At 38.1% G+C, this 25,339-nt stretch overlaps 1 long non-coding RNA gene across 1 annotated transcript; it reads right to left on the bottom strand.

Moving 5' to 3' along the window:
- Positions 1-1,711: 1,711 nt before the first annotated feature.
- On the bottom strand, positions 1,712-25,160 carry LOC123386691. The gene is made up of 3 exons (XR_006600985.1): positions 24,156-25,160; positions 6,823-9,630; positions 1,712-1,847 (listed from the first exon to the last, which is right to left on the bottom strand). It is a non-coding gene; the product is annotated as an uncharacterized LOC123386691 (long non-coding RNA).
- Positions 25,161-25,339: the final 179 nt, after the last annotated feature.

Genomic DNA, 25,339 nt, shown 5'->3' on the forward strand with positions numbered 1-25,339 from the left:
ATATGCTCAAAATTAATAATATGAGTCAGTATACTGAACATGTAATGTCATAAAGTTAACAACTTGGAGAACTGGTCTTCAAATTTGACTTATGGGAGCACATTGGCCCATATTTCAGGTCTAACTTGCTTTTTTATTCTTCAGGATTATACTGTGATCTCTTGATCAATAACTTTTATTTATGTATGTATGTGTGTATGTATGTATTTGTTTATTTATTTTTGAGAGCATGAGCAGGGGAGGGTCAGACAAAGAGGGAGAGGAGAGAGAATTCCAAGTGGGCTCCACACCGTCAGCACAGAGCCTGATGTGGGGCCCAATCTTACTGACCTGTGAGATGGTGACCTGAGCCAAAATCAAGAGTCCCATGCTCAGCCAACTGAGCCACCCAGGCACCCCATCAATAACTTTTAGAAACATTGTCCTTTGGCAGGAAAGAGTATTGTCAGCAATTTTTCTTCCCTGTACTACAACACTATGTGTAATGATTCTACTAGTTGCCATACTGGAAGAGTATTTAGTAACATCCATATGTAACAATAGAATTCTGACATTGTCATGGCCAAGTGCTGTTATAATTATCCATTTCAAGCTGTAATTTCTTTTTCTGTCCATAGTGTTATTCTTTTTATGAATAACCTTTACACTTAAAGGAGTACCTATTTAATAAATCTTTTTTTTTTTCTAACAAATACATTAAACAAGTTCTTTTAAGCAATGAGGTCATTCAGCCGGATCATTTGAGCTGAAAGACATGGTGATCTATGGTGTGGAAGGCCATTATAACTGCTTCTGTGATTATTTAATCTTCTGCATCCGATTTTCGCTTACTAAAACGTTGTTATTTTTGTTGTTATTTTATCACTTTCTTTGGTACTAGTTGAGTAAACGCTGTATCTGGTGTGCTTAGCTGTTACATACTATTGGTTTATATCCGACTTTCCACCATTTCTGATATTAAGTAAACAATTGTACACTGAGAGCTTCAAAATGACTTTTTCCTTATTTAGTAAAAATCCACTGATCAGAAAATTCATCACACAATTTACAGTTGGGGATTGACATTTTGGGTTCAAATACACACACACACACACACAAAAAGGTAATGGCAACCACTGCCAGCATTGAAAAGACTGAATTTGATAATCTCACAGAGGTGGCCGTGTGTTTGTCACTCACAAGCCCAGCTCGTATAAACAGAGGTTGGACTGTTGAAAAAGTTGAGGATTAACGGACCAATGATAAATCGAACTCTATATCTAATGCAAAAAAAGTGAAACTCTGGTTTGCTTGCAAGGGAGAGAGCTGTGCTTGTAAGGCACAGTCTCCCCCAACAAAGCCGAATCTGATCTTATATGAGGTTTTGGGAAGTCTGGTCTTCCGGCTTTGGTGGGCTTTTAGAGGTGTAGTGTTTAGGGATTGCCTGATTTTCAGGCAGCTGGTGACAGGCTGACTTTGAGGCATTTGCTGATTGGCTGTTGCCTCAATGGGCAGAGCTGTCATTGATTGGCTGGCTTTAAGAACGGTGGTTTTCATCACACAGATTGGCTGGATTCTAGAAGCCGGGCGTTGTCTTTGATTCGCTAACGTTCAGATACAGTGAGGCTGTTGTTAGCTGCTGTTCAGAGCATGTGTGTTAACGGTGGTTCCAGTGTTAACGGTGGTAACGGTGTTAACGGTGGTTGCTGAATCACAATTTGGGTCTTTGACCAAAGAAAAGTCTTTTCCTTTCTTGAATATGAAAACAAAAGTACTTTTAAGGCTCAGTTCCCCTTTTGGTCTTCTTCCAGCAAAATATTCACGAAAGATCGTAAAAGACTGTGTAGATCTTGTGGAGATATGTTGTCCTGTAAGTGATTTAAGTGCTGATTACTGTTTTGGAAAAAAAAAAAAAAAGCTCTAACTGCCATTGTTTATAATTTATTGGGGGGGGGGGGGCAAATGCAAATAAACAACACATAGCGTGTTGGACTAACATAGGACATGGGACAAAAATCATTAAATAGAAGACATGTGCTATAAATACAGAACACCTGGCAATCCTCTCCTCCCCCACAAAACAAAACAACATAACCAACAGCTCAGTAGCTCAAAAGCTGGGCTGAATAACAGAATGGATGTGGCTGAAAAGTTGAATAGCGAAACATATGTCATTGATTATAGATAGGTCTGAAACCATAAACAATTCATATTTTTCAAAAAGGCTGAAAAACTTGTCACTTAACAAAGACACATAATGATATTTTAGAACCTAGCTAGAGCAAGGTAAACTGGAACACCAGCATTACTGCAAACTGGTAATCAGTTTTGCCTGGACCAAATCCCTTGAAGTCACTAACTTCTGCTGTTCTCTCCCACTTCAAATTCCCATCAATGGATCCTTTACCTTTAAAATGTATCCAGAATCCAGCCACAGACTCCATCCAACTTCTACCCAGCCACAAACCTCCATCAGTTTCACTTTAGACTCAAGTGGCTCTTGGTACAGCAAGAGCCTCCAACTGGCATCCCCCCTGCTTCTGCTCTTGCCCATCTACAGTCTATTATTTCCTCCTCAGTAGCCAAAGTAATCCATTCGCACGTAATCAGATCGTGACTCTACCCTCCTTATCAAGGCTTATAAGCCCCTGCAGGAGCTTCGCCCCTGGCTACCACTTCAAGGCTCTTTCCTTCCATCTTCCCACACCCAGTCAGTTCCAGCCATGCTGATATTCTGGCCATTCCTTGAAAATGCTAAAAAAGAATGCGGGGTGCCTGGGTGGCTCAGTCAGTTAAGTGTTGGACTCTTGATTTCAGCTCAGGTCATCATCTTACAGTTCATGGGACTGAGCCCTGTGTGGGGCTCTGTGCTGACAGGGCAGAGTTACTTGGGATTCTCTCTCTTTCTCTCTCTCTCTCTCTCTTTCTCTCTCCCTCTGGCCCTCTCCCACTCATGTTCACTCTCTCTCAAAATAAATAAATAAACATTTAAAAAACAATACCTTGAATGGCTCAGGGCCTTCTCCCTTGCTCTTCCTTCTTACTGAAATGCTCATTCCTCAGATATCCACCTGCTTTACTCTCCCTTCTTTCAGACAGGGCTTCCCTGACCATTTATCTGGATAGCGTTTCCCTCACTTATCTTTATTGCTGGCTTCTTATGTATCCCATCTAGAATGCACACTCCATGATGGTAAGGACTTGGTTTTGTTCTCTGCTATATCTTTAGCGCTGATTACAGTACTTAGCACATACTATGTACTCCATAAATAATTGTGGAATGAATGAACTTTAAGTCCAAGGGGAATTTAAGTTTAAGCCAAAGGGGAATTTGTCATGAGGAAATGAGTATAGCTCACAGAGCCTCAAGAAAAAAATATAGTTGGGCTTCAGTCTCACACTGTATCCAAGAGGCCATCTCCCAGCCTGATATCTACGTGTCTCTCTGGGTATCTGCTATACTCAGCTCTTTGCATTTCAGTTTCTTTTACTCAGCTGTTGGCAATGCTCATGCTATCCATGCTTTCCACGTTACAGCTTCCACCTCTGGTAAGTCTCACAATCCTAAGGAATGGTTTTCAGGAGGAAATTGTTGGCCCAGTCGGTAAAGTACGTATCCTAGACCAATCCACTGGAAAATGTTGGGGTAACATTTCAACATGGCTCCTCTGAATGCAAAAAGTGTCCATGAAACAAAAAAAAATTGTATATTGATAAAAATAAAATCCATTAAAAAGATGCAGTAAGGAAGAACAGTATCATCTCAACAATATAGTGTTAAAAATCTATGAAACAGAAACTGTTAGAAACTATTAGACAAGGAGACTTTGAAGAAACTATAATCATAGGAAACTTTAAAATCTGTCTCAGAAACTGATAAAGAAGACCAAAAACAAGTAAGAACTTGGAAGATTGGAATAAAGTGATCCACAAACTTAAATATATAGAATGCCCAAGCAGTCAGGCATCTAGGCTAAACATGCAGATAGGATAAGCTTCAACCAATGTGTTCAATACGCTTTTTAGCCTCCTGATACCTTTTCAGGTGAAACACCACTAAATTTGAAGCAATGTATAAAAATTTTAATCTGACTGAGAAAAAAAATAAATACACAATTTTTCCTATAGTGTTTTCATACTTTTTAGACTTGTGGAATAAAAGCCTATTTTTTGAAACAACCAATTCAAATGGACAAGCCTTAGCCTATCCAATATGAAAAAGAGAAGATTCAGATAAGCAGTATTGAAAATGTAAAAGGAGACAGACAAGGCTGCAGAGGTGGAAGAAACTTTAAAAAATTAAAAGAGAACATTATGTACAAATTTAGAAAAAAAGCTTTGGAAAAATGAAATATATAGTTTTATAGGGAAGTAAAAATATTTTAAAAATTCAAGAAGAGGTAAAGAAACTTGCGTAGTTCAATAATTGTACAAAAAAGTGGAAAATGAGCAAGAATCTTTCGTCACCAAAAGACGTTCCCCTCAGTTGATTTGACAAGTGAGTTTTTCAAATATTCAGAAAAGAGATATCATACTTAACTTTATAGAACATAGAAAAAAATGAGATTTTTGAACTTTGCTCTATGGGGTAGAATATTCCTGATGAGAAAACTAGGCAAAGTTTGTACACACACACACACACGCACACACACATACAGACACACTCCTATTAGCCAATCTCTGATATAAAAGTGTGCACACGGAGGGGCGCCTGGGTGGCTCAGTCAGTTAAGTGTCTGACTTTTGATTTGGGCTCAGGTCATGATCTCATGGTTGGTGAGATCGAGCCTGTGTCAGTCTCTGTGCTGACAGCACAGAGCCTGCTTGGAATTCTCTCTCTCCCCCTCTCTCTCTCTGCCCCTCTCCTGTTCCCTCTCTCTCTCTCAAAATAAATAAATAAACTTAAAAAAAAAAAAGAAAGTGTGCACAAAGATATTACATAAATAGCTGAACACATTAAGGGTATACACAATGGCCAAGAAGGAGTTACATAAAATTAAAATGTGTTTTAATATTTAGGAAATATATTAATATGATATGTTGTATTAAAGAAAACAATAAATTAAACAGCGAGAGGAAAGGCATTTGGATAAAATTTAAGATCCATCTGACTTACCAATAGCAACAACAACAAAAATACCCTTTTTAAAGGTAATAATTGATGGAGATTTCTATAACTTGATAAAGGGCATTTATCAAATCACTATGAAACATTATATTTAATGGATAACTACTAAAGAGTTTTATTTAAAAGGAAAATCAGGCAAAACAGCTATCACTGCTATTTTTCAATATTATTTCCAAGGACTTAGCTAATGTGCAAAAAAAAAAAAAAAAAAAAGTGCCAATGTAGGGAAGGAAGAGGTAAAACTGTTTGCTAGAAATAATGCAAGAAATGAAACCAATGAGCCAATGACACAAACAAGATTCTGTGTGATAAACGATGATAAAAGATAATCCTATAAAAGCAAGCATTCTGTTTATGTACAAGCAATAGTCAAACAAAAAATGTAGTGGAAAAAGATTGCAGCCACACTACAACAAAAATATAAAAATATATAGAAATAAACTTACTAAGAAATATTTAGGATCTGCATAAAGAAAACAACAAAGCTTTATTGAAGGCTACAAAAGAAGCCTGGAATAAATGCAAAGATGTGATTTCTCCTAGATGTGAAAAGTCGATATTGAGTTGTCAATTCTCTTTAACTTAATCTATAAATAAAATGTGCTCCCAATTAAAATCTTAATTGAATTTTTAAAAAATGCTATTTATAATCCATCATGTGTATATTAGCTGAGGTAATAGAAAAACCCTAAACCTTACTGGCTTATTACAATAAATGGTTTATTTGTTACTCTCAGTCAGTGCAGGAGTTCCTGGTCAGGCTGACTTCCCTAAGATCATTCTGGAAGACAGGCATCTTTCATTCTATGGTTCTGGCCTCCTACTAGGTCCTGGAGTCCTTGGATAGGGACAACGACCATGAAGAAGGCATACCTGCTTCCCCATCACTTTGACCTAAAAATGACATTCATTGTATTTGCTCACATTCCATTGGTGAAAATTAGTCACAGGGCCCTGCCTACATGTGCTGAAGCTGCTGAAGCTTCTCTCCAGCAACAGTGCTACGTTATGAAAGGAAACCATGAGTTTTTAGTGGTCATCTGGCTATCTCTAGCATAATCTGCAACAGTAAGAGTACAAGAATAAGTTTTAAAAAGAACATAAAGTTAACAGATACTGATATATACTACATTATAGTAACAACTGAAGTAATATGATACTGTCAGAGAAAGACAAGTGTTTTTTTTTTTAAGTTTATATATTTATTTTGAGACAGGGAGAGAGAGAGAGAGCACAAGTGCAGGGTGGGGACAGAGAGAGAGAGGGAGAGAGAGAGAGAATCTCAAGCAGGTTCAGTGCTGCCAGCACAGAGCCTGATATGGGGTTTGATCCCACCAACCATGAAATCATGACCTGAGCTGAAATCAAGAGCTAGGTGTTTGAGCCATCCAGGGGCCCCAAGACAATTTTTTCAATAGAAAAAAATTGCGAATAGAAACTGAACGATGTACATATGGAGATTAAGTATGTAATAAGAATGTCATCTCAAATAAATTGGGAATGGATACACTACCCAGTAAATGGTAATGGAACAATTGTCTACTCAACAAAAATAAAGTTAGATTTCTACCTTGTATCATACAAAAAAATCTGGGTTATTAAAACATGAAACACAAAACAAATCTGGGTTATTAAAAGCCCAAATATGAAACACACACACACACACACACACACACACACACACACACACACACTCCACATAGAGAAAAGATCACCTTCGTATGTTATGGTGCGAACATAAGTTGCCATATTTTGGAAGGAAACTCAGAAATATCTCAAATACACCTTAAAATATTTATCCCTTCTGATCCATCCACTTTTTTTCAAGGCATTTATTCTTTGGAAGTATTAAGTACAGGCACGAAGATATCATTTGCAGCATTCTTTGTGAGTACCTTGGAGCAATCTGTACATATAATAACAAGAATGTATGACATGGATTACAATAAATCTGTACCATGGTACTGTTTGCTCCTTCCAAAAAAAAAAAAAAATGAAAGAGAGGAAGGAGGTCCACAATATAATCTTGAATAAAAGCACAAATTGCGTAATAATAACTAACATTGGTTGGGTTCGTCCAGGCTCTGTCTTAAGTGATTATGAGTATTCACTTTGGTAATAATAGTATGGCATATGTACTAATATTGTTTCCATTTTAAAGATTAGAAAATTTTGGTATTAAGATCTATAGTAACTTGTGAAAGTTAACTTAGTGGTAGAGCTGGGATTTGAATTGAGGTGATATTGCTTAAAGCCTATGCTCTCAAGCAGTATGCTATACTGACCCTGTGCATTGTATGATACCATTTTTGTTTTTAAAAGAGGCATTTGTATTTGTAAATGCTTATTTCAAGAAAAAGATACCCTATAATGTAATAGTGGTTACCCCACCTAGTGGTGGTAGTTACGGAAAGTCACTTTTTGTTTCTATAATTTAATCTTAACAACAACACGTGTATTCCTTATAACAGAATAAAATCTTAAAGTAAAAGTTTAAATTTGATGACATATGTTGAAGTGATCCAAAGCTACAGTGCAACCATTCAGATTTACTACCCAGAGAAGCACCCTGATAAAAACTTGTTTAATGGGGGTGCCTGGGTGGTTCAGTCGATTAAGTGTCTGACTTTGGCTCAGGTCATGATCTCACGGTTCGTGAGTTCTAGCCCTGCATCCGGCTCTCTGCTGTCAGCACAGGGCCTGCTTCAGATCCTCTGTCCTTCTCTCTTTCTGCCCATCTCCCGCTCATTACCCCCCCTCTCAAATACATAAAAACTTAAAAAAATTAAAACAAAACTTGCTGAATTAATGACTAACCTTTCCTATGAGTCTCTAAACTCTTCAGATCTACAGATTGTATTTTATATCCAATTGCTCCCTACTTTGTTATTGTATTCTCATTCAATAAATACTTCTTAAACTTATGTGTGTGTGTGTATATATATATATATATATATATACACACAGTATTAAATTTAAATGTTCTTCCTTATTTCTTGATGTAGCCTTTTACCCCCTTTTTTCATCATAGTATTAAACTTTTACCTAAATTTTGTTTATATGATTAACTTAGAAAAGTTAGTCTCTTGTAATACATCTCCTCAATAGTAGCTACCAATGCATATCAGGAATAAATTTTTTCAGTAGCATGTCATGATTTTTATTCCTAATGAAGTGAAGCTATTAATGCAAAACTAATCTATAAATCTTCTTTGAGTTCCAAGTTGTAACATAATATTATTGAATTTTGGAGCTCATAAGCTTTCCCTTGCTTTGGGACAGCAGTTTTAATATGAACTGATAGAAATCTAAGAGTACTGTTTCTTCTCTTTAGAGAATATTGTATTTGAAAGACAAGGATTTTGCTTCCAATGAGAAGCACATCTTTTGCATTTGAGAGAGAGAAATCTGGAGCCCCTGGAACATACTGTGACAATCCAGTGCACTTAGCAACTGAAAAAGCGTGGGCTGTAAATGTGTGGAGCTTAGTGACATTAAATCAATTTGCAAAGAGGTGGTTTGAAATTTACAGACTTTTTTCAAGGTGTTGTGAAGAGGTGTTGAAGGCACCAAATGATTAGAAAATGACATGCATTTCACTGCTTGTATAATATTCTGTAGCTCAAATTTCCCTGCTCTATGTGTCTGTTCATTCATTCATTCACTCATTCATTCATTCAACAAGTGTTTGTAGAGTGACTGCTAAGTATCAGGCACTGTTCTAAGTACCTGGGATACACAATCAACACACCAACAAAACCAGAGCAAATCAAAACAAAACCCAAAAACCCAAAACCCAACCCTAGCCTCACTATCAAATTCTATTAATTCTTCACTGATTATAGCTTCACTTTACAGTTCATTCAGCCACAACCTTGATTTAGGCCCACTGTGATCGATTCTTATGGTTTAATGGAATTATAATTAAGGAGTTAGAGTTTCATATATAACCGATTAACTTGAAAGTATGTTAGCTTTCGAAGTAGAATCAGATCAACGGGACTGAAGATGTTGGGAAAACATTCTTGCAACACACGTAGTTTCTGTTTATCCTGAAATACGGACATATGTAAAGAGGAATTCTAGGGAAGATAATGAGGAATTCACTGATGAGTCCTGGGAATCAGAATGTATTGTTTAAATGAGCTGATGATGCTATTTGGGGCACAGAGTTTTATGAATTGCACCCATGATGTGTGTGTCTCTGACTGGTTGAGAGCTGACACATATACACATAAAATATGTATATATTTGTATTTATACATTATATACATATATAGTATGTATTTATACAGGTAAGTATACTGAGGCAGAAAATACAACTCATGCTGTTTTAATCTGTTTTTCCTGCTGAACTATAACCTTGGGGAATTGAAGTATCATCTATTTCTTACCTGCAGATGCCTCTCATCTGTTTTTCTTCTACTTTATATTTACCTGTATACTACTTCATATGCCATTTTTTGTAGCTTATTGCTTTCCAAACTGAGTTTCTTCTCTCACCGTGGGTATGTTGCTGTATACTAGAGATAATCAAAGTCACAAGGTAAATATGGAGTAACATCTAAGACGGAATTGGCAAACTATGACCTGCAGACTATATCTGGCCCACTGTCCTTTGTTGTATATAAAGTTTTATTGGAATACAACCATACTCATTTATTCACTGTTATCTATGTCTGCTTTGAGGCTACAATGGCAGAATTAAGTAGTGGCAACAGAGATCTATGACCTGAAAAGCCTTAAATATTAACTATCTCGCCTTAACAGAAAAAGTTTGCCAGCTGCGTTCTAAGAAATTAAGTTACTTGAAGATATTTGGGGAAAAGATGTTTTGAATTTTGGGGCTTTGAAACATTTTGCCATACTTAAGTGTAAGTAACATCAACAGAATCTCACTTCCTTTTGTCTATGTGCCTGTGTGTGTGTGTGTGTGTGTGTGTGTGTGTGGATGAGTGTAAAACTTAGATGAAAAAAATTCATATGCGGCGAGGAACTGGGAAAAAATGGAACTTTTGTTGACAGGGAACCTGCTGATTTTAGCATTTCAGTCATGATCCTGTTAAGAGGGTTTGTTATTGAGATGAAAATTGAAAACGTACTTCAGTGGTTAAACAAAAATCTAAGATTTCTCTAGTAATTTTGCAGAGTTCTACAAACAAGTCTCTTGAAAAAGTGAACTTGTCCCCTTACCAGTTGCTTTTCTGCATTATTATCCAAAAATCCAATGGCTTACACTGTAGGCATTTCACTAGTTTTAATTCATTTAATTCTTACAACAACCATATGAGGCAGTTGTTATTCCTATTACTCCATTTTACAGATGAGGAAGCTGGTGCACAGAGCATAGAGAGGTGAAATGCATTTTCCAAGGTCACACAGCTAACAGGTCGTAAAGCCAGGCAGTCTGACTCTGAAGCCCATGTCCCTAATTACTCTGCTATACTCCTTAAAACCATTCACACAGTGACCTTGACAGTGAATTTGGTGACAACACTATGGCAACCACAACGAAGGAATCAGTAACATGCAGCAGCTGTCAATCTAAACAGTACAAGATATGCATACATGTTTACTTCTTATATGAGTTCAATAATTAAACTTTGGTATTTTTTGTTTAAAAAATAATCTCACAGTTTGTGAGTTCCAGCCCCCAATCGGGCTCTCTGCTGTCAGCACAGAGCTGGCTTTAGATCCTCTGTCCCCCCCCACCGCCCCTCCTCAACTCATGTTCGCTCTTTCTCAAAAAAAAAACATTAAAAAAAAATAAGACACCCAAGTAATAACTGCTTGTAACTATTCTTTTAGCAACACTTAAAAATAATGAAGCAAATTGGGGAGGAAAAAACAACCTTTTTAACTAATGAAAGCAAAGAGGTCTTGGTAAAGACTACTATAATGATAATAAAAATTGCACAGAAAAAAATGCTTGCATCTTCCTTCGAGGTTATTTTATAAAATGCAATGCAAGTCAAAGCTCATGTAATAGAAGAAAATTAGATGAAGCTCCCATATAGCAAAACTGAAAAGTAACCTTTTCTTATGATGCCATCAAGTAAGCAGGAGTTGTAGTGAGTAATTAGTTGGGGGAAGAGAGTAAAGGAGAATGTTCTGAGGAGCCCCAAAGCTGATAATGGCTGGATAAGCTGAGCCTTGAGTAAAGCTAGGAAAGTGTGTATTGTATTGGAGCTAGGAAGGTATGTGTGTGCGTGTGTGTGTGTGTGTGGTGTATTGGGGAGGGGTGCTGGTGCTGCTGGGGATCTGAGTACGGTATCATGAAAAATGGGCTAATTAGTGGTCTTCTAATTTTCTTGTTTATTCCATAAAATAATTTCCAAAAATTCTATATTTCTTGCATATTTAAAAATACATGTTGTGAATATTGCATTGGCAGTAAGTCCAATAATGAGTAGGGATGTGGTCATGGTGCCTTGCTTAAATTAAACAATTGTTTAATTGTACCATCAGTGCCTCATGGTAAGATTCTAGATACCTTTCTTTTGTCAAGAAGATAAGAACAATGGTGAAAGGGGAAGAGGGGAGAGAACTTTGTCTGTAGGTGCCTTTGAAGGCATATAAATATGTGGAAAATAGGAAAGTGGAGGATCTGGAAACTGACTCACTTAAAACCAGGGGTGTGGGTCATCAGGAAAGGCTTTATATATGGAGCTACAGAATTAAAATCCATGGAGACCCATGGAATAATAATATCAAGCTGTTTGAGTTAGCAGATTGGATTTATGTTTTAAAAGATCTTTCTGGCCACTTGGAAGACTCAGTTGGAGAGAGGCCATATTGGAGATAGAAAGACTAGTTAGGAGGCTTTCAAAGAGACCTCACTGAAAGAAGATGAAGGCCTCAGCTAGGGCTGGAAATGTGGAGATGAAGAGGAAAAGACAACTTAGAGTAGTGTCGTCTAATAGCAATACAATGCAAGCCACAAATGAGAGCCATATATGTAATTTTCAACTGCCTAGCAGTCACATTAAAAAAGTTTCAAAAGACACAAGTCAAATTAATTTTAATAATATACTTGATTTAATCCAATATTTTAAAATATTGAAATTTCAAAATGCCACCAATATAAAAATGACATATTTTATGTTCTCTCTTTATGAAGTCTTTGAAATCTGTTGTGTATTTTACATTTATAGCACATCTCAATTCAGACTAGCTGCCTTTAAGTGCTCAAAAGCTACATGCAGTTAGTGACTGCCATACCGGACAGTGCAGGTCTAGAAATCGGGACTGAAGGAAATTGGGACTGGAAGGAGGCTTGAAGACTCAAAGATATCATTGTTTTTTGTTTGGGTAACTACAATGGTAATATCCAGTAAAAGGATCAACTGGGCAAATCGTGGGGACTTTAGTCAATTCATAATTTCAACCAACTCCATCAAGCCAACTTAAATGACCATACAATCTATATGAAAACTGTGTGCTTGCTTAGAAGATGCAGCTTCAAAACTAGTTATTTAGCTCATTTTTTTTGTGACCTAATTGTCACACTAATCCTCTTCTAGTATGAGAATTCTGGACCTCCACTAATACTATCTGTTATTTACTGAGAGAAACCAGGAGAGCAGTAGACTGGGAGAAAGATGTGTATTTAGTTTGTATTACATTAAACTTGAGGTACCCCTGTAGATTGAATTATTGTTCAAAATATTACCTGTTCATCTCTGTAGAAGGATTATACTTCTTTACACCACTGAGAACAATATTGACCGTCTGAGTTGTTTAATTTTTTAATTTTTTTAATGTGCATTTATTTATTTATTTTTTTTGAGAGAGAGAGATACAGTGCAAGCAGGGGAGGGGAGAGAGAGAGGGAGACACAGAATCCAAAGCAGGCTCCAGGCTCTGAGCTGTCAGCAGAGAGCCTGATGTGGGGATTGAACTCATGAACCACAATATCATGACCTGAGCTGAACTCAGATGCTTAACTGACTGAGCCACGTAGCACCCTGACCATCTGAGTTGTTTTAGAAAATGAAATGTGACTGGCAGTAATTGGTACCATCTCAGAGAAGAAGATCTAAGAGCCATTTAATGGTTCTTCCACCATTTTTCCTCCTCTAACCAGAGGCTTGCAGTGTTCCAGATATGGCTTGTTCCTTCAGCCATATTCCCAAAGTGGAGCTGGTGCATGCAGCAGAGACCCAGCTGATCCACAGTATTCACACATGTGAATGAGGAATAAAACTTTGTTCTTCTATGCTATGGGGATGTGCGATTGTTTTTTTACCTTAGCATACCTTAGTCTAAAGAGACCAATGTAGTGTTTTGTACTGGCATTGGGGTATTGCTGCAATAAAAACTTAAAATATGTAGCCCTGGCTACAGAACTGAAGAGTGGGCAGCAAAGAAACTGTGATTAGAGCCTATAAAGATGGAGACTCATGTTATGTAATGATGGAATATCTGATAAAACTTATTTGCAATAACTTGATAGCATATAGTGAATAAACTTGGGGTTTTAGGTGAAGGGTTTGGAAACAAAAAGCATGTGCTGGTTGCTACTGATTGTATTTGCCAAGGTACTACAAGGAAGATATGAACTCCGAAAAGAATTGGCTAGTTTTCAAGCAGGGAGAAATGTAATAGTCCAAAAGCTCTAGGACCTTGCAGGGTTGAGTTTTTATGTCAATCTGGTAACAGATACAACTAAAGGAATGTAAAATTCAGCCTCCTGATAAGAACAAAATTAAAAGTATGATCATCACGCTCTTTGTATTTCTTACCTTGTATTATGGTAACAAGGTTTGGAAACCATTAGTCTGTGGTTTTATGACCAATCCAAAAAGTCAGATAAAATTTCAGCTTTTCTTTGAACAGTGTATTACAGGACATACCTGATCCCAAGGAAGGCCTCCTCACAGTACTCTTCCAATCTCCATTCTTCTTAAGCTTTTCCATACGGGAGCCAGCTTTTGGGGTCACGATGTATCTTTGCATATTCCCCTTTACTTCCCGCCTCATAGTAAGCTAGGAATCCTAGTGTTCGAATTTGTGTTTAATGAAGAAAGTTGGTGGTGGGGGGAATAGTAAAGAGAGATAGGAAAGGTAGGACATGGAGTTAAGGAAAATATGTCTTTTTAGATGGTCCATTTGGACCCTAAGTCTTGGAGTTCGGTCTTAGAGTTCAGTCTTAGAAATGAATGAATGAATCAAAAACATCTGCCTTTTCTGAGATTCAGTATATGAAGCAAATAGTATATAGTCTAGGGGTGCCTCGGTGGCTCAGTTGGTTAAGCGTCCAACTTTGGCTTGAGTCATGATCTTGCAGTTTGTGAGTTTGAGCCCCGCATGAGGCTCTGCGCTGGCAGTGTGGAACCTGCTTGGGATTCTCTCTCTCTTCCTCTCTCTCACTGCCCCTCTCCCACTAGTGCACTCTCTCTCTCTCTCAAAAGAAAAACAGTACATAGTCCAAGAATGGGCTTCTAGATACTTCCCCCTCCAAATGATGCATTTAGTGGAAATTCTGTCTAGTTAGGGATTATGGAATTTCTATTTTTAATTTGTAGTACTGTTATTGTGAATATGTATCTTCATGCTTTAGTTTAAAAAGTATTAGTTTTTTACAATGAAAATAATACATATTCACTGTATAAAGGTTGGAATGTATAGAAAAGAACACAAAACAGAGATTCTTGTAATCCTATCTTTCTAGGATAATAAACGATTCATAATTTTACATAACATATTTTTTCAATGTTTATATATTTTTGAGAGATAGACACAGAGTGTGAGTGGGGCAGGGGTAGAGAGAGAAGGAGACACAGAATCCAAAGCAGGCCTCCTGATGCAGGGCTCATACTCACAGCCATGAGAGATCATTACCTTAGCCAAAGTCGGAGGCTTAACTGAATGAGCCACCCGGGCACCTCTGTAGTTTTACATTTTTAAATGAACTTCTAGCTGCATAAATAATACAGGAAGGTCTTTCTTTGTTAAACAAGTAAAAACATGACAGACAAGTCTAAAATCTCATTTGATTCCCTAATTTCCATTTCAGTTCCTTCACGTATGTAACCACTGTGAACCATTTATTGAGTATTCTTTCAGAACTTCTTTCTCCCCACTTTCTCATAATATATAGAGACACACATATAAATACAAATGTTACAGTATCATTTTATGGTACCTTCTTAGAGATAAATGTTAGCATACTGTTCATATCATTCTATATTTTCTTAAAAATAAAAAAATGTAAAATATATTTTCATGTCAAAGTGTACAAAATGTACTATATATTTTTAGGATGTTGATTGGTATTTAATATTATAGATAAATTATGGCTTATCTACTTCTAATAATGCACATTTATGTTGTTTTTAATGCTTTGCTATTACAAGCATTTAATGAATGAATATCTGCTGTACATTCTGTATATGTCTGTATGTGTATCTTTATACATCCTGTACATGATTATCTAAGTTGATATGAAGACATGAAATTTCTGAGACATATGGTATATTATAGTTTTGGCTACTCCTACAAAGACCCTCAATACCAGTCCTTCAAACAAGATGGAGTTTATTTTCATCTCACATAATAATCTGGGTGTGGATGGTCCAGGACTGGTACTGTGACTTCACAGCGTTGGGGATCCAGGCTCCTTCCATGTTGCTCCTCTGCTTTCCTTAGGGTGTTGCTAGCATTGGCATTCAAGAGAATTTGTGTCTTGGACACACTGTATGTGCTGCCTTGGATTTCTCTGTCTTCACCTGGGTCCTCAACCACTTGCTGTCTTCCAGCAGCTGCTGTGGTGACCGACTCCATGCCTGCCTGCCTGTTGCCATCACCTGAAGCTACCATCTGAAGTTTCTGGCTCCTTTTACCACTTTTGAAGTAGGATGACACACTGTATCACAAGGTATGAGATTCAGTATCCCCAGCAGCTGCTTATGGGGCCAGGTGGTTCAACCTGGAAGTACACAGATGAGTCTTGACCAGTGGGGTACAGAAGACAGGAAGAAAAGAACAGGTACATTTTCTCTCTACCTCTCCTTCTCATAGACTATTCCAGTATATGAAATATAAAAATTTATATAGCCTGTTGGGAGATAGCCCACATGGCTGAGCAACTGGCTATGTGTTTCTTTATGATTCATTGGCCAGCATTGTGTTTCCTTTCCATCTGTCCTCGTCTTAGTCTTTTTGGGCTGCTATAACAAAAATACCATAAATTGCATGTCTTAAACAGCATAACTTTAGTTCTCACAGTTCTAGAGCCTGGAAGTCTATGATAAAATCACTGGCAGATTCAGTGTCTGGTGAGAGTCCATTTCCTACTTCATAGATAGTGGTCTTCTTGCTGTGTCTTCACATAGCAGATGGTTAGAGGGAGCTCTCTGGGTTCTCCTTTATAAGGGCATGAATCCCATTCATGCAGGCTCCATTCTCAGGATCTCAATTGCCAAAGTCGCCACCTCCAAATACCATCACATTAGATTTTAGGATTTAACATATAAACTTTTTTGGGTGGGGGGATCACAAGCATTCAGTCTATGGCATTCCATTCCTGCCCCCACCCAACTCATGTCCTTATCATATGCAAAATACATTCATTCCTTCCCAATAGCCCCCCAAATCTTAACTTGTTCCAGCACCAACTTCAAAGCCTATGTGTAAAGTCTCATCTAAATATCATCTAAATCAGATATGAGTGAAACCAAAGGTAAGATTCATCCCGAGGCAAATTCCTCTCTTGCTCTGAACCTGTGAAACCAAACATGTAATATGCTTCAAAATACAATGGTGGGAAAGGCATAAGGTAGACATTTTGTTTCCAAAAGGGAGAAACAGGTAATAAAATAGGAGTGACAGGTCCTAGTTAAGTCCAGAAGCCTAACGGGGCCGAAAACATTAAACCTTAAGCCTGTAGAATAATCCTCTTTGGTCTGATTGTCTGTCTACCAAGCCCACCAAGGAGGAAACATCGGCCCAACAGTCCAATGGTCCAGCCCCACAGTGACTCTCCGAAGGTGGTTCTCTGCCCTGGGCTGGCATCTCTTCTGGGCTGGGGTTCCCAGGACTGTGGCTCTTCCAGAAGTTCCGTTCTTTGAAATCTGTGTAGAGGCATCTATATGTCTTGGACCTGTGCATTCTGCATGCTGGCAGAGAGGGTGCGTCACAGATATCACCAATGTTTGCTGCTTGCCTACTGGAGCTTCCCTTGAGGCTTTTAAAGAGCCTGTGATGTGATGGGGATCTGGGTACCACTCTGGCCCCTGGCCCTTGCCTTCTGGGTCTGTGATAGTAGTGCCAGCCCTGATGGTCTATGAATTGCCTTTGGGGTCATTCTTTCATTGTCTTGACACTAGCTCCTGGCTATTGTTGAGATGGCTGGTTCATACTAATTTTATCAAATGGTTACTTGGCTGCACTCTTAGTGTCCTCCTTTCAAACAGAATTCTCATTTTTTTTTCAATATGAACAGGCTGAGAATCTCCCAAATCTTTAAGTTTTGTTTCCTTTTTGCTTGACAATTCCATCCTTAAGTCATTTCTCTCTTCTCACATTTTATTACAAGCAGTCAGGAGGAGCCAAGCTGCACCTTCAACACTTTGCTTAGAAATAGCTTCAGTTAAATATCTGATTTCATCATTCACAAATTTTATCTTCCACAAAACATTAGAATATGAAGACAATTCATCCAGGTTCTTTGCCACTTTATAACAAGATGGCAATTCCTCCACTGTCCAATAACATGTTCCTCATTTCCATCTCAGGCCTCATCAAATGGCTTTTACCATCCATATTTCTACAAAAATTCTGTTCAGGGCTACTTAGGTATTTCCTAAAAAGATTGACACTTTCTCTACAGCTCTCCTCTTTTCTTTCTGAGTGCTCACTAGAACTTCTCCTAACAGTCCATTCACAGTGATATAGACTTTTTCTAGAATGCACCTCGAAAGTCTTCCAGCCTCTACCCATAACTCAGATACAAGGCCACTTCCACAGTTTCAGGTATTTATACAGCAGTAACATATCTTAGTACCTTAGTAGTATCTTAGTACTTGTATTAATCAGGGTTCTCCAGAGAAATAGGACCAATAAGATGTATATTGGAATCACATGATTATGGATGTTCCATGATCTGCCATCTGTAAATGAGAGAGCCAGGGAAGCCAGTCGTGTAATTTAGTCCAAATCTAAAGGCCTGAGAACCAGAGTTGCCAGTCATTTAAATTCCAAAGGACTGAGAACCAGGAGTGCTGATGTCCAAGGCAGGAGAACTTGGATGTCCCAGCTCCAGCAGAGAAAGCAAATTGACCCTTTCTCTGTTTCTTTTTTCTTTTTCTTTGTTTTTTTTTTTTGGTCTTATTTGGACCCTCAGTGGACTAGTGGTTGCCCATCCACATTGGGGAGATGATCTTCTTTACTCACTCTATCAAATATTTTCCAGAAGCACCCTCACAGACACACCTAGAAATAATATTTTGCTAGCTGGCTGGGCATCCTTTAGCCCAGTCAAGTGGACACAGAAAAATTAATCATTACAGTCCCTGTCTGACTTCCCATTTCCTTCATTCTTGCCTCAGGGAATTGCACTACCAAATAAAGTACTAGCACTTAAGCTTTTGTCTCAAACTCTGTTTTCTAGGAAAGCCAGGTTAACACAGAAGGAGTGAGCTATAAAAAGTGGTTCCTTAGGATGGGATTTTAGAGTTGAATTGCCCGCTGTCTGAAAGCAATAGGGAGCCAATGGCAGTGGTAGGTGGTGTGGTAATAATCCTCGGCATGCGGTGATTTCACCCATAGTTTAATTGTGATGAGGTGCAGATACAACAAGGTTTTGGGAGATCAAATAGCTATCGTGTTTGGTCAGTATGGGGGCAATATTAATTAAAATGATTGTGATGTGGCTTCTTTTATAGGCATTAAAAGTCTTGCAAAAAATTTTACACACACACACACACACACACACACACTTTCTCTGTCTATAGTCTTAGGGCAGTTATTTGACAACTTAAGTCATGCTCTGAAAGTCAGAGTGCCTTTATCACAGTTCAGGGCAATGGCAGGTAAACTTTGCTCAAAATCAGGCCAAGGGTCTGATCATACAGCAAAGATTCCAAGAAAAGAATGGGGCCCAGAGACTTGAAATGAAGATATTTAGGTAGACAAGCGTAAGAGTTTTGAGCTCCTGGATTACTCTGAGCTTTCCAGGCTGGCAGATATAGCCCCTAACCACTTGCCTCAGAAAAACAGTCTCTGCTTGCCTGGAGGAACACGCAATAACCTAATCTGAAGCAGGTGCCTTTCAAGATGATTCTTGTTTTCTTCAAGATATGCCCCAACACCCTCATTACCTCCTGGCTGAAAAACAAAGTCAGGTTTCAGCATAGCCTGAGCAGGAAAGTACAAGCTCTGGTCTGGGAAGAAATAGCCCACATGCCAAAGGAATTTCAGGATCTGGCTAATAGATGTTAGCTGGGACTGGTGAATGTGTATAGGAGTGTATCTTGAGTATGTTAGACCAGGGGGACAGAATACAAAGCTGAATGGAGTAGAATTCATTAATATGAGGGTACTTAGCCATAATTCAGGAATCCCAATAATTTAACAGGATGGTTTTTTTCAAGTTTATTTATTTCTTTTGACAGTGACAGAGAGAGTGCGAGTATGAATGGGGGAGGGACAGAGAGAGGGAGAGAGAAAATCTTAAGCAGGCTCCCCAGCATCAGCACGGAGCCCAACGTGGGGCTCTACACAGGGCTCGATCCCACAAACCATGAGATCATGACCTGAGCTGAAACCAAGAGTCGGACCCTCAACGGACTGAGCCACCCAGGCACCCCAACAGGTTGGCTTCTTAAAGTGTGGATCTGATATCGTTCTACATCAAATGAAGTAAAGATGACAGAACTTCCTTGGCATAATATTGAAGAAAGGAACAGAAAGTTCAGAGAGGTGGGAATGTTAGAATGAATTTATTTTATATGTCCTGGGAACCCAGCAGCTGGTTATGTTCTTGGAATGGTCAGGGAATATTCCCTTCACTGAGGATGTAAAGAAAGCAGTGATACGGGAGCACCAGGATCTTTGGAGAAGCTTAATAGTTTCTGTCTTCTGTAGGCCAGGGTTAATAAATAGAGGGTTCTGCCATGAAATCTAGCATCATAATATTAGTGGGGATGATGCAATTCCAGAATGGCAAAGGCCAGGTGGTAGCAGTTAACAAAGGCTGCTGAGGTCATTACCATAATGGATAGGCAGGCCAGGGTGACAACCAAAGTGCCTTTACCTACAGGGTATCTGGTGTTGGCTAATGGATCATGGTTTCACAGGGGCAAGTTGAATGAGAAGGCAACAAAAACGTTGCTTACTAGGTATAATCAGAAAATTCAAGAAACAGTAAGCAAAAATATGATATAAATTGCTACAATGGAAAATTATGGGCCCTCATCTAGTTTCCAGATCTCAACCCTTGAAGAGATTAAGTATTTAGCAGAGCCCTAGCCTGTGACATTCGAGTTGTTATGGGTGGAAGGGCCAGGCAGAAGTATCTGAACCTGTCTACACCAGTGTTAAATTGGAAGCAATACTGCAATCCAGAAGAATTGACGATACTTGTTCAAGCATCAAAGACTTGGAAGATGTAGGAATATTACCATCCAGAACTGGGTACCACAGGTGAAGATTTTAGATTTTGGAAATGGATATTCCCATCTGTCCTGGATAATGTTGCTGATTTCTTTGCTGTATATCCTGACTACACTGGCTTCCATTGGTAGCCTGTAATAAGGAAACCTGTTTAATCTCCCCAAGAAGGATCTTTATCTGAACCTGCTGTTGATATTTATCAATATTTTGTTCACACAGTAGGTTATGCATTACAAATATATTTTTCCAGGGTGTGGCTTTTCCACTTTTGTTGTGCTTTCACCCTTCTAAAAATTTATCTTAATGTATTCAAGTTCATCAGTATTTTCCATTCTGTCTCTTACTTTTGTACTTTTTAAGAAAAGCTTTATTCCAAGACCATAAATATATCACCTGTTAGAATAATAAATACATGTTAGAATTTATTCTACCTTTTTACAGCTATTTTATATATATTACATAAAGTACATATATATTATATTATATATTATTATGTAAATTACATATTACTCCATGACTCTCCCTTTGCTGTATTGATTAAAAGCTGGTTTCCTAATGATTTTGCCTCAGTGTCTATCCGTGGTTTTAGTTTGGCTACTTCTGTCTCATGGTTGATGGAATATAAACATTACAATGATCTGTGCAGCTGAGATCAGATATAACCTTCTTTACTCCCATCCATCTTCTGTCTGTGGTAATAGTTTCACTTCTAAAATACATAAAATACAGACTGGATTGTATTCTTCTCTGTTTAAGAATTTCTGATGGTTCCCAAGTGAGTAATTATATTAGCAAACATTTTTATAGCACTTATTATGTGCCAGGCACTGTTTTATGGATATTATACATATTAACTCATACAATTCTATACTAAAAAAACTATGAGTTAACTAGTATTATTTCACCCCATCTTACAGATGAGGAAACCACAGCATAGTGAAATTCAGCAACTTGGAAGAAATGGGACTCAAACTATGCTTTCTGGCTCTAGAATTTGGGCTTTTAATCCCTACTTTTTTTTTTTTAATGCTTACTTATTTATTTTTGGTAGAGAGAGAGGAGGAAAGAAGCAGGGGAGAGGCAGAGAGAGAATCCCAAGTAGGCTCCATGCTGTCAGTGCAGAGCCCGACACAGGGCTCAAAATCATCAACCATGAGATCATGACCTGAGCTGAAATCAAGAGTCAGACACTTAGCCAACTGAGCCACTTAGGTGCCCCTAATCCCTACTGTTTTTAATTATACTGTTTTTCTAATCAAGACTTCCCACTGAACACAGAACTAAGTCAAAATTTCTTAGCACACCTTCCAACTACCCACTGTATTTGATCACACTTCTCTTTCTGCTTCATCTTTGTCCTTGGGTCTACTGTAGTCTCTATTCACTACATTAGATAGATGATCTATTTAACTTGCGGTGTATGTTTATAACTTTGTACCTTACTCAGGCTTTTCTCTCAATCAGTGTTATCCTTTTAAATATTCTCCATCTTATTTTCTTCCATTTTTTTCCCATTTACTCATTCCAACAAAGATTTATTAAGCCATACTCTGTGCCAGGCTCCAGGCTTGAATGCTGGGTTATCACAGTAAATAGGCAAATCTCTGTTGCAAGGGGCTTTCTGTTAATAAGGAGCAGTGACAGTCCAGGGGCTAAAATATCACCTTCGCTGGAATCGTCTGTTCTTTCTCCAGTTCCAAGCTTCACCTTGGGACTCCTACAGCATGTTTTAAACCTTTATCACAGCACATTTTAGAGCATGCCTTTTCACCATGATTAGTTGTGTGTCATCTGCTTCTTATAAGGAATGTGTGGGTTAACCTATGCATTGTATGACACACTAAAGAAATTGTTGAATTTGACTAAATGCAATGATGGAGAAGTTTTTTAAAAAGTTTAAATATTAGATGGTGAGGTGGGAAAAGGGGATCTTTGTGCTTTTTTTTTTTTTTAAAGACCATTATACATGTACATATTTGGGACGGTCCAAATGATTAACGGCTAAATTAGGAATAGAAAGAGTACTAACCTTATTTATTCCTTCTTTAACAGTAACTTTGGATGATAAAGACTTTGGAATGAGCAAAAAGGATCCCTGCAGCCTACAAAGACACTAATTATAAGGAAGCAGCAATTTACATTATTTATAAGGAAGCTATTTACATTATTTAGCCCTGCCAGACACAATAGTTGCAGAGCTCCATTCTTTGACTAGAGTGGAAAGAATAAAGCGAAGTGACAAGGGAATAGAAAAGATATTCTAATAGATGCATCTCATTACAAGAAAGATAACACCTCGAATATGTTAAGAAATGCTTCGAATATAATTTAAACTGAACAAAATGGAAACTTCCATCTTAGCGTGATGATGATTCAGAGTACATCAGCCATTTAAATATTCCGACAAGCTTTTAAAAACTACTGAAAGTTAAGCATTGTCAACTTAGTGTTTGCAAGGAGGAAAATGACTAAGATGTAAGGCTCTGACTAAGATACATAATTTGAGTATTTGAATTTAATAAGTCACATTTGCTTTTACCAGTGACTTTGAAATTTAAGTGCTTGCACTGCTCGTAAGGTTGTTTGTGAGAGCAAACAGATCAGAGGGGAAAAAGCCCACTTGATCTGTTTTATTTTTCTTTTCCTTGCTCCTCTCTGACCATTCTAATTTAATTTTATCCCGTGGTTTCACTTTCATGAATATAATAGGTAGTGCTCAGTGGTAAATTACATCAGCTTTTGATCTGAAGTAGACAAGTCTGTTATGTGAGAACAAGGAAAAGATGAGAAGAGAAAGAATTTACCAAGCTGATATTTTAAAATAAAAGATCTATGAATACTTTTTGTAAATGCTCCAAGAATGAATTACTTCGTTAGGCCTAAATTCTTTAAAGTCTTAACATTTTTACTGCTCACTTAGAGACAAGATAGAATCTTAATCAGAGAATGATTTCTAGATTTTGACTGGAGAACTGAACTCCTACAGTGAGGTGTCAGGGCAACTCATTTCCTGCCGAGAAGGTTCGTGGGTCATAATTACCTGTCTTGAAGAGCAAAATCATCATCATTTTCCTTCAAAGAATATTAGAGTACAGTACACATGACATATTAGGCCAGCCTCATAAATTAGCACAGGCCCACAGAGCCTGCAAGAAATTAGGTCAGACCTGAAAGAAATCAACCTGTGGTCCAATAAGCTTCTTAATCTTAAGTGGGAAACTGGGCTCACAGGGTGTTAGGGTCACTGTCTTTATTTATTCTTATGTGTGACAGAACCAGTAACACTTTCCAGTATTAAAGACCTATTTTTATAAGACATCAAATATTTCTGGTTCTTCTCTTAGATAATTTTTGGTATTGCATAATGTATAAAGCAAGTAGGTTCCCTTTTAGTTAGAAACTTATACTTTAAGTAAATAAATAGTAGACTTACTGTTGCCCATAATATTCAGGGAAAGAAGAACTTCCTTTGGTCCTAAATATTTTCCTTAAGGCCTGTAGTTTCCCCATCAGAGGCAGGTCTCTTCTGTTTAAAAGGGTGCCTCAGTGGCTGAGTTGGTTAAGAGTCCAACTTTGGCTCAGAGGCCACTTTGGCTCACATGATGATCCCGTGGTCCATGAGTTCTTGTGGTCTGTGAGTTCAAGCAGGGCGTTGGGCTCTGTGCTGACAGCTCAGAGCCTGGAGCCTGCTTTGGATTTGGTATCTCCCTCTCTCTCTGCCCCTCCCCCATTCTCTCTCTCAAAAATAAATAAGTTTTTTAAAAAATTAAAAAAAATCCCAGCTTAAAATGCAAAAGTATTTCGAAAATTAACACTTCAAACTGCTAGTATGCATTAATGCTGAGTGAAATGCTTATTAATTTAGAACATAGTGATAATTAGAATAAGGATGAAATACATATGAATAATATAATGTAATCCTAATTGTTAGGCACAGACATCATTTCCACAATTACCTCAGGGTACAGATAGAGGGAAGAGAATGGATCTTTTGGAAGTACTTGATTCTTAAACTGGTTGTCAGATATTTTCACAATTTCGATTCGATTGATAAACTTTGTTGTTTTGAGAATGGCCAGTAGAAGCTTATTCATTTTGAGCACAGGCTTTTGGTGTCACAAGGCTGGCATCTGGTCCCTGACAGTACAGTTTACTCTGACCAAAATCAGTAATTGGTTCCAAAATCAAAATTTGGTTTCTTAAACTGTGAAATGGAAGTACTCATAATACCCCGAGTGGTAAAGCTGTTACCATGACTAAATGAGATTATGGTTCAAACGCTCAGAATGATGCCCGGCACATGTTAATGATCATTATCACCATTAAGTGGTTGAAATGGAAAATGAGTGTAGTCTGAATTTGTTATCGTTTTGGCTCTACCATCTGTTGGCTCTCTGTCCGAAACCTTCTCTCTATTCTTGTCTCATAGAGCCGTGCCAGTGAACAAGAGGGCACAAGAGTCCCCAGAAGCATCGTTTCTTTCCGGACCCGGTTCTCTCTTCCTTTGCCCTCCAGGGGCCGCTGCGTTTTCCCGAAAGCGCGCGGGAGGTCTGGTTGCCGCGAGACCGTCGCCAGGCAACCGCGTGTACACACACTTCTGGCCGGCCAGGGTCTCGT

This window comes from Felis catus, chromosome B4 (genome assembly GCF_018350175.1).
Source record: "Felis catus isolate Fca126 chromosome B4, F.catus_Fca126_mat1.0, whole genome shotgun sequence".
NCBI lineage: Eukaryota > Metazoa > Chordata > Mammalia > Carnivora > Felidae > Felis > Felis catus.